Source organism: Mus musculus, chromosome 6 (assembly GCF_000001635.26).
Source record: "Mus musculus strain C57BL/6J chromosome 6, GRCm38.p6 C57BL/6J".
In the NCBI taxonomy this organism is placed as follows: domain Eukaryota; kingdom Metazoa; phylum Chordata; class Mammalia; order Rodentia; family Muridae; genus Mus; species Mus musculus.
The window spans coordinates 136,980,445-136,992,619 of record NC_000072.6 but is presented as its reverse complement, the minus strand read 5'-3'; the positions used below and the strand labels follow the sequence as shown (position 1 = coordinate 136,992,619).

The 12,175-nt window shown below is 45.0% G+C and overlaps 1 long non-coding RNA gene across 3 annotated transcripts; it reads right to left on the bottom strand.

Moving 5' to 3' along the window:
• Window positions 1-5,221: 5,221 nt before the first annotated feature.
• Window positions 5,222-11,806, bottom strand: Gm30055. Of its 3 annotated transcripts, none has more exons than XR_378077.3 (3): window positions 10,974-11,806; window positions 10,122-10,200; window positions 5,222-6,568 (listed from the first exon to the last, which is right to left on the bottom strand). It is a non-coding gene; the product is annotated as a predicted gene, 30055 (long non-coding RNA). The 3 variants fall into 3 exon arrangements; XR_869519.1 differs by having other exon boundaries at window positions 10,122-10,214; window positions 10,974-11,697; XR_869518.1 differs by lacking the exon at window positions 10,974-11,806 and having other exon boundaries at window positions 10,122-10,336.
• Window positions 11,807-12,175: the final 369 nt, after the last annotated feature.

Here is a 12,175-nt window from a genome sequence, read left to right as displayed (position 1 = left end):
CCCACTGAACACTCAAAAATGCATTGGGTTTAAAGAGGGAAATTTCAATAGGTTCCAAGAAAAGTACCAGAGTGAGATACTGCAAGTGTCTGGGGGAGGGGGCGGGGCGCAGGGAGGGGGACAGGAGTGCTGGCCCAGCATCTGAGGAGAAAGCGCGCAGTAGAGAGAGCAGGGCGGAAAGCATTGGCGAGAGGCTCTGTGCTTTTTCTGTTTTACATTCTTTGCAGGGCCAGGTTAACTGGCCTCTGCTCTGCTTGTCTCTACTGGTCATGTAACACGCTTATAAGATGCTTTATAAATTATCTCAGGAGTTTCTCTTTTTGTAAAAAAAAAAAAAGATTTATCTATTTATTTATTTTATGTTTGTGAGTACACTGTAGCTGTCTTCAGACACACCAGAAGAGGGCATCAGTTCCCATTACTGACGGTTGTGAGCCACCATATGGTTGCTGGGAATTGAACTCAGGACCTCTGGGAGAGCAAGCAGTCAGTGCTCTTAACTGCTGAGCCATCTCTCTAGCTCACGAGTTTCTATTACGATGCTTTAGACATTTTGTGCATGTAAGTCAATATTCCTGGAGTCGATATCTGTTAAAGTGAAGCCTGCATTGTAGACAAGGGAGCACTCATTAAAAGAATGAGCCTCGGGCCCATTATCCGAGCTACTTGAGAAGCTGAGGCAGGAGGATCACAATGTCAAAGTCAACCTAGACAGTTCTCTGACATACTAGTTCAAACTGGAAGTAACACAGGATCTGGGTGTGGATTTGGCTCAGGGGTAACGTGCTGGTCCAGCATGTGTGCGGCCTGAGGCACAACCTCATTGGTACAAAAAGTGAAGAAGTGAAGAAAACAAAACCCAAAAACCCTTCACACAGAAGCCTTATAAAGTCGATCAAAGCTGCATGTTTGCCCTGGCTCTGGCCAGAAAAGCCCTTCAAAACACTATTATCTGTACAAACGACTCTTCATTTGATTTCATAAAACTTTTCAATGGGTATTTTCAGTGCTCTGTAGGAAAACAACACTAGGCTTCAAGTTGATTGCTTTCTTTGAGTCAGCAAGTGTTACGTCTTGCATGGAACTTCAACTCCTGGTCTCATAAAAGAACGGAAACAGGGAGCAACAACCCCAAAAGACTATAGTTTCACAAGAAAGAGAGCCTGTGTTGACAATCTGGGGCCTTCGACTAACTCCAGCCCAGACTCTCAGATGGTGGACTCGCTCTGTGACGTTAAGGCAAACGGTTCAGCTCCTGCAGATACAATTTACTGTTTGTTTATAGCTATGTGGCATCAAAGATGCTATGTAAAGCCACCCGACTTTAGTTTCCTTTCCCATAAAATGAAAACCATGGCTTCTTGCAGGGTAGCCATGGCAACAAAAATAAGTTTCTGTATCAAAAGCAGGAAGAACAACGCCTGATGCAGCAATAACTGATATTCATAATTCCTTTAGAATGTGTCTTCCCTTTCATCCTGGCCTTATGCCTTTTCAGGATAAGGAGAAAGTTATCCATCTGGCTATCTCTCAAAAGTACCAAATAAAATATGTTGCTCACAGCAACTGCTCGGTAAAGCTTCCTGACCCAAGTTTCCAAGTCAAGGATAAAGGCTACGTATTATCTAGTTGGTAGGAGTTGTTATTATTAATTTTTAAATATCCAGTTATCTGGGAAAAAATGAGAGAAAGCATCTTTTGGGAAAACATCTGTGGAGAAGACGTTCCCACGAGAACGTTTTTATCAGGTTGGAAAATGCTTTTCAAAATCCCCCCTCCTTGGGGGCTACATTCTTCCCCTCTGGCGACACTCTCTGTTCTCATAGAACAGTCTGGAACATACCCACGCTGTGAAGGAGCCTCACCTTATTGCTTTCTTAATCTTCCTTCCTGCTCCAGGTTTCCCTGAGAACCCTTCCTCCCCGGAGATCAAACAGGAAATTCGTTACTTCATTAACTTTATTGCTTCTGTCTTTGGAAGTCCTGAGGCTTGGGATCGTAATTATATACCATTTATAAATATTATCTCTCAGAGAGAGCTAATAGCTTCTTTGTAATGCACTCTCGTGACTCTGTGGCTGCTAAATTTATGTGTCTGCCACGTCTTAAATAAAGTTTATAAACTGATTCCTATAAAATGATGTCAGACTTTCTGCTCAGATTAGAATCTTTAAGCTCATCAGCTAATCAGCAAGCAGAATTACAAATATAATAGAACATTCTGACCAGACCTTAAAGACCAGGACAAATTCAAAAGTAACCTCAACAAGTGAGATTCAGATGTAGTGTGTGGAGGTCAGTATGCACAGCTTCCGGGGATCAGAGAAGGGATACACGGCTTCCTGGGTGTCAGACAAGGGATGCACAGCTTCCGGGAATCAGAGAAGCGCATAGTTTCGAGGGTTGGGGGCTTGGGGGTCAAAGAGGCGACACACAATAGAGGGTTTAAGGAATTTTAGAGAGGAGTGGGACGGTAGTACAGGGCCAGTAGGTGAAAGTGTACCTCAAGAAGAAATTGTTTTCCACCATGTGGGTTCAATAGAGAGCAGCATTGTGTGTCGATCTCATTTCCATACAAGGAAACGCCCACAAACACTGCTCCATGCCCCTCCCACAAAAAGGGAGGGACAAACAACTTCTGTTTTGGCGGAGATTTGGAGGCGTGGCCTTATCTCCAGGACTGATAACCTGCTGGGAGGACAGAACATTGTGGATTTAACTTAAAAAAAAAAAGGGATCTTCTTTAGTTGAGCAAGTGGTAGCAGTTGTTCCTTATAAAATAAATAATAGCTGCAAAACTAAATGACTTAACATAGTTGAAGTGTTTACAGCAGGCCCTAGCCTGTCATAGGAGACCAATAAACATTTGCGATCATGACATTACTATCTTTAGAATAATTACTGGGAGTATTTTATTCAAACCATTATTTAAGATCTTGCCGTCTCCCATGGCCACCCTGGAATGGCTGAACTGCTATGTCAAGAGATGTGACAGCCTGGGCAGTGGTGGTGCATGCCTTTAATCCCAGCACTTGGGAGGCAGAGGCAGGTGGATTTCTGAGTTCAAGGCCAGCCTGGTCTACATAGTAAGTTCCAGGACAGCCAGGGCTATACGAGAAACCCTGTCTCGAAAAACAGAGGGAGAGAGAGAGAGAGAGAGAGAGAGAGAGAGAGAGAGAGAGAGAGAGAGAGAGAGAGAGAGGGAGGGAGAGAGGAGAGAGAGAGAGAGGAGAGAGGAGAGAGAGAGAGGAGAGAGAGAGGAGAGAGAGAGAGATGAGAGAGAGATATGAGAGAGAGGGGGGAGAAAGAGATATGAGAGAGAGAGAGAGAGAGAGGAGAGAGAGAGAGAGAGGACAGTCGTTGTATGACTCCGATAGGCACAATTCTGCTGGAAGAAGGGAGTTAGTTTTTTTTTTTTTTTTAAGACAAAAGGCCTGGGCTGGAGAGATGGCTCAGCAATTAAGAGCACTGCTCTTCCTGAGGTCCTGAGTTCAATTCCCAGTACCCAAAGGTGGCTCACAGCCATCTGTAATGGGATCTGATACTCTCTTCGGGTGTGTCTGAAGACAGCTGCAGTGTATTCACATACATAAAACAAACAAACAAAAAACCCTAAAGGCCCAAAAAGGAACGAAGATAATTAATATCTGAGATGATGGAAAAGGCGGGGCCTAGCGTTCTGTAGTGACCTGGACAAGTAATTACAAGTATGAGAGAGCTGGGGTCCCTGAGGACTCTTTGCAGTCTCTGGGGCCCCTCTATTCTCAGAATACAAGGAATTTGGACTGTTTTCTTCCTCCTTGGGTCTGTGGCTCTTGTTCTCATCCACGATTGGCTTCGGAGGAGACTTCTAGCATTCACTTCCTTCCTTTAACTGACCACCAAGAAGTCCCTACTCATCAGCTTCCCTACTAACCTCAGAAAGGGAAGAGCCTGGTGGCCTGGTGCTAAGGAGTGAAAGAAAACAGTGTCAAAGTCGCCATGCTCTTGGGGACTTCTGAGCTAGGGTGGGAATGGTCTCCTCTGATCAGTGCAGATCCCCGTGCCTTCTTCTCTGTCTGGAGGTAGAATTTATCAGAGAGTATCATAATTTGTGCAACTTTGTCCTTTTTAATAAGAAAAGGGGGTATAATTGAGGTGGACTAATTAGGGTGATTGCAAGTGAGTGGCTTGTATCTCAGAGGAGTTCCAAGCAAAGTCCTCACATTTGGTGTCACCTACCATGCATGTCTACCTCTTCACTGGGAATGTTGCTGGAGGATGACCATTCAGCTCAGACCTCAGTTTCCTGTTAGTAATCACAGACTCTAAGTTCTGTAACACACTTCAATCATTTGGAGGGTTTGCTTACACAGAGAATGTTGGCCCCACTGTTCGAGCATCTTATTTTGGGTCTAGGTTAGGGCCCAAGAATATTTGCCTTTCCAAATGTTTCAAAGAGCTGCTGGTTCTGTGTCGATGAGCTGTGGGAACCATTCATTTACAGTCCTATCTTGGTCTTCCTGCCTTCTCTTCAAATAAAGAGAGCCTGTGTGCAAATAGTAGGCAGGGGGTGGGGAACGGGAATAAAAAGGCTGGTGGGATTGTGTCACGAAAGACCCACACAAGGTTGGTAGGCTTTAGGCTCCATCAAGGCCTGAAACTGTCTGTGATGCTCTGATTCTCAAGTAACATTCAAAAATGTTTAACTTTGCTGTGTGTTAAGCTGGTATGACCGGGCTTTGTACCAAACAACAAAATAACCAACCAAAAGAAACTCAGCAAAACACAGTTATGTTAGGGCCTGGACAGAGTGTCTCTCTTTACTCCTCTAGATCATTGCAAACACTATTTGTCCACAGGAGCTTGTCACCCTCACCCACAACAATACCAACATGACAGCCACCATCTGTTCATTTGTGGATATGTTGTCACTCTCAGCGGATAGACACTCCTCTGGGTAAACGTAGGCACGGAAGGCAAAGTCCAGTATGTGTTTGGTGAACCCAGAGTTATCAATGCATTTACTGGACAATATCTGCTAACAACCAAAGAAGTGTTATGCACTAAGCCAGCGGCTAGAAGGAAATAGTAAAAGATCCTCTTTCCTACATAGGTTAGAAGGTGTCAGCTAATACTATACCACCATTCTATAGCCATCAAATGGTAATGCTGACTTTGGAACTTGTCGTTGTCATCTCCACTCCTGGCCAGTGGCGACAAGAATGACACAGACACCAAGTTGGGTTCATGCAGCAATGCCTTTACTTCAGGCTTTTTCTTTTACAGCTCTCTTCCCCAGCAGCTTCTTCTTAGGGCAAGGGCTAAACTACTCACTACTCTACCACTACTCACAGCAAGAGCTAAAGCTACTCTTATTCACTACTTCTGGCTTCTACCTAGGGCAAGGGCTAAAAAACTCTCTTCACTACTATTGGCTTCTTTTACAACAGCTAGCTTCTACCACTTACAACAGCAGCTTCTACTACTCCATCCATCTTGCAGCAAGGGCTAAACTCTTCTCACTACTCGCTGCCGACTCCTCCTTCTAGCTCCACCCCACCTCATCCAATCAGAATTCACACACACTCCAGGCACAAGCTTAGATCGTTCACAGATAAGCTGACAGGTCTGGATCACGAGGAACTGTCCAGCCTGGTAGGCAGCCCACGAATGCAGTCTCACTGGGTTTCACGGGGCCTGCGGCAGCACCCGCTTTCCTCAGGAACTCACCAATGGGAGTACCAGGGCCCCAGACACGTGCTCTGCCAATCATCACTCACAGTTGCTAAGGCAACAGGAGAATGAGGTCAGAAGGATGCTTTCAGTGAAGAATCTGAGAACTGGTTGGTCCTTTAAAACCCATACTGATGAGCTGGGCTTGGTGGCGCACGCCTTTAATTCCAGCACTCAGAGGCAGAAGCAGGGGGATCTCTGTGAGTTTGAGGCCAGCCTGCTCTACATAGTAAATTCCAGGACAGCCAGGGCTCTATAGAGAAACCCTATTTCAAAAAAGAAAACAAACAAAAACTCTATACTACATTTCATAATACTTATCCTACAAATAAAAGAGGGCATCCTATGAGAGAAACATGGAAGGTTAGACCATAAGGGTGTGAGTCTTATACAGCCATCGTTAACGTAGAAACGTAGATTACTCCTGCAAGGTTATATGAGAGCACACATTATGGCTTATAATGGGAGGGAGGGGCGAAATCAGGCTAAAACATCTGGCGTTAGACTCGGACTTAACTAAGAGCCAGTTCCACCACCTGTCCTGAGAGGAGTTCCATTTTTAGTTCAACCCTCATGGTAAACACTGTCGCTGTGGTACCAGCTCGACAGGCTTGTGAAGACTGAATTGACTAATGAGAGTATAACACCAGTCAGTGAGAGGAGCTAAGCAGCAGACAGGAGCTGCAGCAACGTGAGCAGGAGGGAGGTACGCGTGCTCCACGTCAGTCATGACGGCTGGAGTCCCGGCTGTAGCAGCTTTTCAAGCTCTTGCAGATCATGAGAAAATGCTGCTGTTAACAGCATCAGAGCGGTTGCTGGACCCCAGGTCAATGGATGTCTGCTGGAGACGTGACTGTGAATAAATCACAAACAACTTCGACAATCTTAAGTAGCAGTACGTGTATCCCCACTGTGGCTCCTTCCAAGGTGTTTCCGTCAAACAGTCCCCTCTCTGAAGCTGTCGTCTCTGCCCCAGATAGCAGACACATCCTAACCCACAATTCACCAACGCTACGTGTCTCATGTCACCATCCCTCTTGCTGTGAGCATACCGCTTTGGGAAGATGCAAGTGGGCTCATAAAATCAAGCTGCCTGGAAACCAGTCAAAGTATCCCATATAAGGAAAAATATTTTTTAAATGACTAAATGTAGGGCATGTGGGACCTTGTTACCAGACAGGCATAATAAATGGTAAGGTTGAATGAGCTCAAACCCGGGGAATCTCAGCCGCTCCCTGCCTACCTCTACCTGCTCTGGATCCTGTAACCATGACTCCCACTGAGGTCCCTGGACACTGGGTTGTGTAGCATAAACACGGGGAGTTCTCCATAATAATGAGGTATCTAGATAGGGCCCCTCGCATTCAGCCAATGAGCTGCTCTTCCTGGGTCAAATAAAGCAGTCTGAACAAGCAAGAATCGTCTCTTCATCATAATGAGCCATGTCGAAATCCCCTGGAGAAAGCCTTCTGTCTTCAGGCCCCTCCATGCTCACGCCCTCACGTGGATTCAAACCGTGCCCCGCCCACATCTCGAACTCTGCCTTCCCCTTCCTGCCCCCAGCAACATGGATGCCTTGAGAGGGAGCATAGATCAGGGACCCCCATTCTCGACTCCCAGCAATATGACAGCGACATCCAGGTACACAGGAAACTGGGAAACACAGCCTTCATCCCAGATCCTACTGTTTCTCCTTCTAGTCTGGTGAAGGAAAACGGGGATTGTGGACCACCCCTTATGGACTCTGCCCTGCCTTCTCTGGTGGCATGCCAGGCAGTGCTCTGGCCACCCCAGTGGAGAATCAGGGCGTGACCTGGCAACTAACTGTTACTCCTGTATGGGGATAGAATTCTCAACCTATAGAAAATATTTCTCCACCTCAATATTATAGAAAGGTGTACTCTTCAAGTTCACGAGTCATTTATGAATCACTGAAGGGTGGATCATTTCCTTGGAAGGGGGTACATTTTTAAAAAAGGAATAGGTTAAATATATATACATGTACAATTACATGCACATACATATACATATATATGGCTGGAGAAAAGGGCTTGGTGTTTAAGAGCACTGGTTGCTCTTCCAGAGGATCTAGGTTCATTTCCCACACCCACAGATCAGCTTCCAATCATCTATAACTCTACTTCTAGTGTATCTGACGCCCTATTCTGACCTCCTCAGACACTGTATGAAACTTGTATACAGACATAGAGATAGGCAAAACACATACACATAAAATAAAGACAAATATTTCTTTTAAAAGAACATTAATCCAATTTCAATGTGTTAAAATTGATATGCAGCCACCCAGAAGCCCACCTGCTGAGTGGGACTGGGGTGCATAATGTAAAATTCACAAAGAATAAATAATATTTTTAAAAGGATACATAGCAATATAGTATTGACATTCTAAATTTATTCCTATTTGGCTCATGAGTTTAAATCATCATTAGAAAAATACTTTATAATCATAAAATTGTACTTTAAATTAAAACAAGCCCTGAATGTCTGCAGCAAGTTATTAGAGCTATGAAGTATACAATTCATAGAGGCATGTGTAGCTATAGAATCGGGGCTTTGAAGGGCATTTTTAAACATCGGATTCTAGTTCAGGGAACTATCACACGTTAATCACAGTGAATGAATAAGAATTGAGAACAGGGGTGAGGATGCAGAGGAGGGACCCTGAGGAATACAGAGGTGACTCCAGATGTAATGTGCACTCTAGCGAAGCAGAACTGATGGGAATGTGGGTTGGAAGGGCCTAGAGGAGCTGGATACACACCCTATCTGCTCAGAGGAAAGCTTACTGACAGCCATAGTTAAGGCTTTAGTGGGGAGGCAAGAAAGAACAGGAGGGGCAGCCACCAGCCTCCCATAATGGAACAGGGAATCTGTTGCTAGGATGCTGACAAGAACAAGGACGTCAGCCTCCAGGGTCCACCCAGAGAGGCCTAAGGGAACCCAACAGATACTTTCAGTGGCCCTACCTCCAGCATCACAGAGCCAAGCACACACTGACTTGGAGAAGACTTTCTGTGGCTTAATAAATGAGTGCTGTATCTTCTGAGACGATCTTCCATGTAAACTAAAATAGATTTTTCTAAAGCCCCAGAAGATATTCTACTAAAAACTATGGTTTACAGAAATTTTAACTTTGTAACAAAGTTGCAGGTCTCCTTGGCTGGAGAGAGGAACTCTACTGACAGCATAATGACTCTTGTCATTAGCCATACATAAAAACAATTGTCTGTTCATTTATTGACCCAAGAGACCCAAGAAGTGTCTCTTGGGTTCATTCTGTTTCCTGCTGCCTTTTTAGGTGGTAAGATGCTTGTGCGTAGAACAATCAATGTGTGGGTTCTGCTCAGTGGGGGGTCATTCGAGGATCCGAGCACTTGATCCCCTGCAGATGGTACTGCGCCAGGAGGCTGTGGGCCATTTAGGCAGCTGAGCTTTGCTGGAGGTCAGAGGTCACCATGGGTGGGCTTTACAGCCTGACCTCACCTCCTGCTTACTTTCACCACTTCCTGTGTGTGGATGAAATGTGCTATCGATGTTTTCTGACTGCTAGGCCAGCCTCGAACTCTGCGATCTACTGCTATTCCTTGCCTGCTATGATGAAATTTGTGTCTCTGGAACCATAAGCCTAAGAAATTCTCTCCCCTCTAAGCTGCTTTTTTTTAGTGGTATTTTTAGCACAGCTACAGCAGAGAAGCTAATACAGTGTCTTTAAGGAACTACTATTCTAACAGGGAACACACACAACAAACAAACACACTGTGCGTGAGAAAAGTGGTATAAACTTAGAGACTAAAGGTCTGTAGGGACCAAGGCACGTCCGATCCACTTTCTTTTCCTAATATGACAAGCACACCCAAGTTGCTAATTAACAGTGATCATCTCGACTCATGGGGATTAATATTCTATATTAACTTTCTTGTGCATTGGCCATTACTTCAACTGTTAGCAATTCATGTCGAGTAAGCCTCATTAACTTTGTGTCCCATTTAAAAAAGAGAGAGAGAGAGAGACCAAGAGACCTTACAGTTACCACAAATCTGGAAAGAACCAAAGTCCACACCAGCAACATCTCTGAACACTGAGGAGTGTCGGCGAGCACAGAGAAAAGCACTCACCCGCATGTCCTTTGGACCCAGGCACACCTTGTGGGTGTCTGAAGTGACCCCTCTCAAAGAGATCTAGCAATGAGCATTCGAGCAGGCTTTTAGATGACATTAAAAACCAGAGGTGATGCTTCAGAGGCCAGCCTTCCTTCTGAAACACCACAGGCAAACCGTGTCTTTTGGGTTGGCTCCAAGTTCACAATGGTCACAGCTTTCAGATGGCCCCCAGCAAGAAGCCCGTGCTGTCCCCACAACACTATATCTGGTTCCTCTCAAACTCACCAAGTTCCATCTTCTATTGGTCTCCGGAAACGTTTAGGCTTCTTACGTTCTGTATTCTACTGAATATCTTGGAAGAGATCTTAAAAATATTCCCTAATCAATAAGGCATAAGAGATTGAGGGCTTAGACATTCAACGCTTTGTTAGGCATTCACCCATTCATTATCTGTCTGTCTGACTGACTGATTGTCTATTATCTATTTATTATCTATCTATCTATCTATCTATCTATCTATCTATCTATCTATCTATCATCTTTTTATTCATCCATCCACCCTTCCTATTTCTGCCCCCCCCCCCAGTCTTCCTTTCCCTTTTTTTTTTTTTAAGACAAGGTCTCATGTAGGCAGACTGGCCTTGAATTCTGAATCCTTCTGCCTCCACATCCTGAATACTGGGATTTAGATGTGAACCACTATACCTAGCTGCCTGCATGTTTGTAAAATTGACAGGTGGTACTACACACACACACACACACACACACACACACACCACACACACTCGGACACAGACACTGTGGAATGGCTCAATGAAATGCTTAACAAATGTATTACCCCACGTACTTATGTTGTGAGTGGTAAAAATATTGAAAGCCAGTAATTTTTCAAAGGCAATATATTTGTGTTAACATTTGTCACCACTGTTTACAACTGAGCTTTGAACTTATTTGTTCTCTCATTGAAGTTATCTGTCTATCCACCACCTTTCCAACCCCTCCGGCTGATTTCTGAAGCCAACACTCTACCCTCTGCTCCTGTGAGTCTGACTTGTTTTCAACCTTCCACAGTGGAGATCACAATATTTGTCTTTCTGTTCATGGCTTATTCCACTGAACATGTACACGCACGCTCACCTGTGCTGTTACAAATGAGGGCCTGCACTCCTCTTCAAGGCCGGATGGTACTCTGTTGCCTGGTCCATCGCTTTTTCTTTACATGTGTTCCTCTGTTGAAGTCCCCACTGGTCCACTCCTTATTTCTCTAGTCTTACTAGTGACATTCTAGTCTTACTTGCAGAAGTAGCACAGAGTAAAGGACCAAGAGAAACATCGACACGATAGATGAGAGAGGGAAGACAGCTCTGTGACAGAATAATTAGTTTAGTTCTGGGTCCAGTAGTGAGATTGCTGGACCACTGTGGAAGGTCTATGTTTAAGTTCATTCTATCCTGTTTTTCCTAATGGAATGGGCTGAGTTCCATTCCCGACATCAGAACACACATTCCTAGGACATGTTGACAATGGAAGAGGTAGTAGGTCATCATCACTCGCTCTGACTTTACTAATAGAAGCACTCAAGGCTGAAAACGGAAAACAAGCAGTCACCACAGTGTTGGTATCTGGCCAACTGAGCAGGATCCATGAGCTGTGCTTTCTTTCCAAGTCAGCAATAAGATGAGGCACAGAGAAGAGATGACAGCAAAGACAAGAGGATGCTCGGTGTGGGGGGGGGGGCTGAGGGATGGTTCCCAATACACAATCAGCATCCAACTTCAGTCACCCTGGGATACACAGTGAGAGTCTGTAGGAAGGGAAGAGGCTGGGAGGAGGAGAGGGAGGAGATGGGGAGGGAAGGAGAGGAGGAACAGGGAGAGAAGGAGGAGAAGGAAGAGGAAGAGGAGAGGGAGATGGGGAGGGAAGGAGAGGAAGAAGAGGGAGAGAAGGAGAAGGAAGAGGAGGAGGAAAAGGAAGAGGAGGAGGAGGAGGAAACGGAAGAGGAGGAGGAAAAGGAAGAGGAGGAAGAGGAGGAGGAGGAGGAAAGGGACTTAGTTTTAGCATTTTTGTTATTTGTTGTGAACCCAAACATCCACAAGATGGCAGTCTAAGTCAAACTTAGGACTTTTAAACAGCTAGTATTGTTGCTAAAAATAGCACAGAGTAAAGAACCAAGAGAAATGGTTGAAAGAATAGTTTAAGGCCTTAAGTAACACGCAGAGACCAGGGTCTCCTCAGGCTTCCCTCCCATCTGCAGCCCCCGGTCCTACAACCTGTGACTTGTCCACTCTCTGGCTAGAGCACCCTGGTGACAAGTGTTCAGAGTAACCACAGAGCTTGAA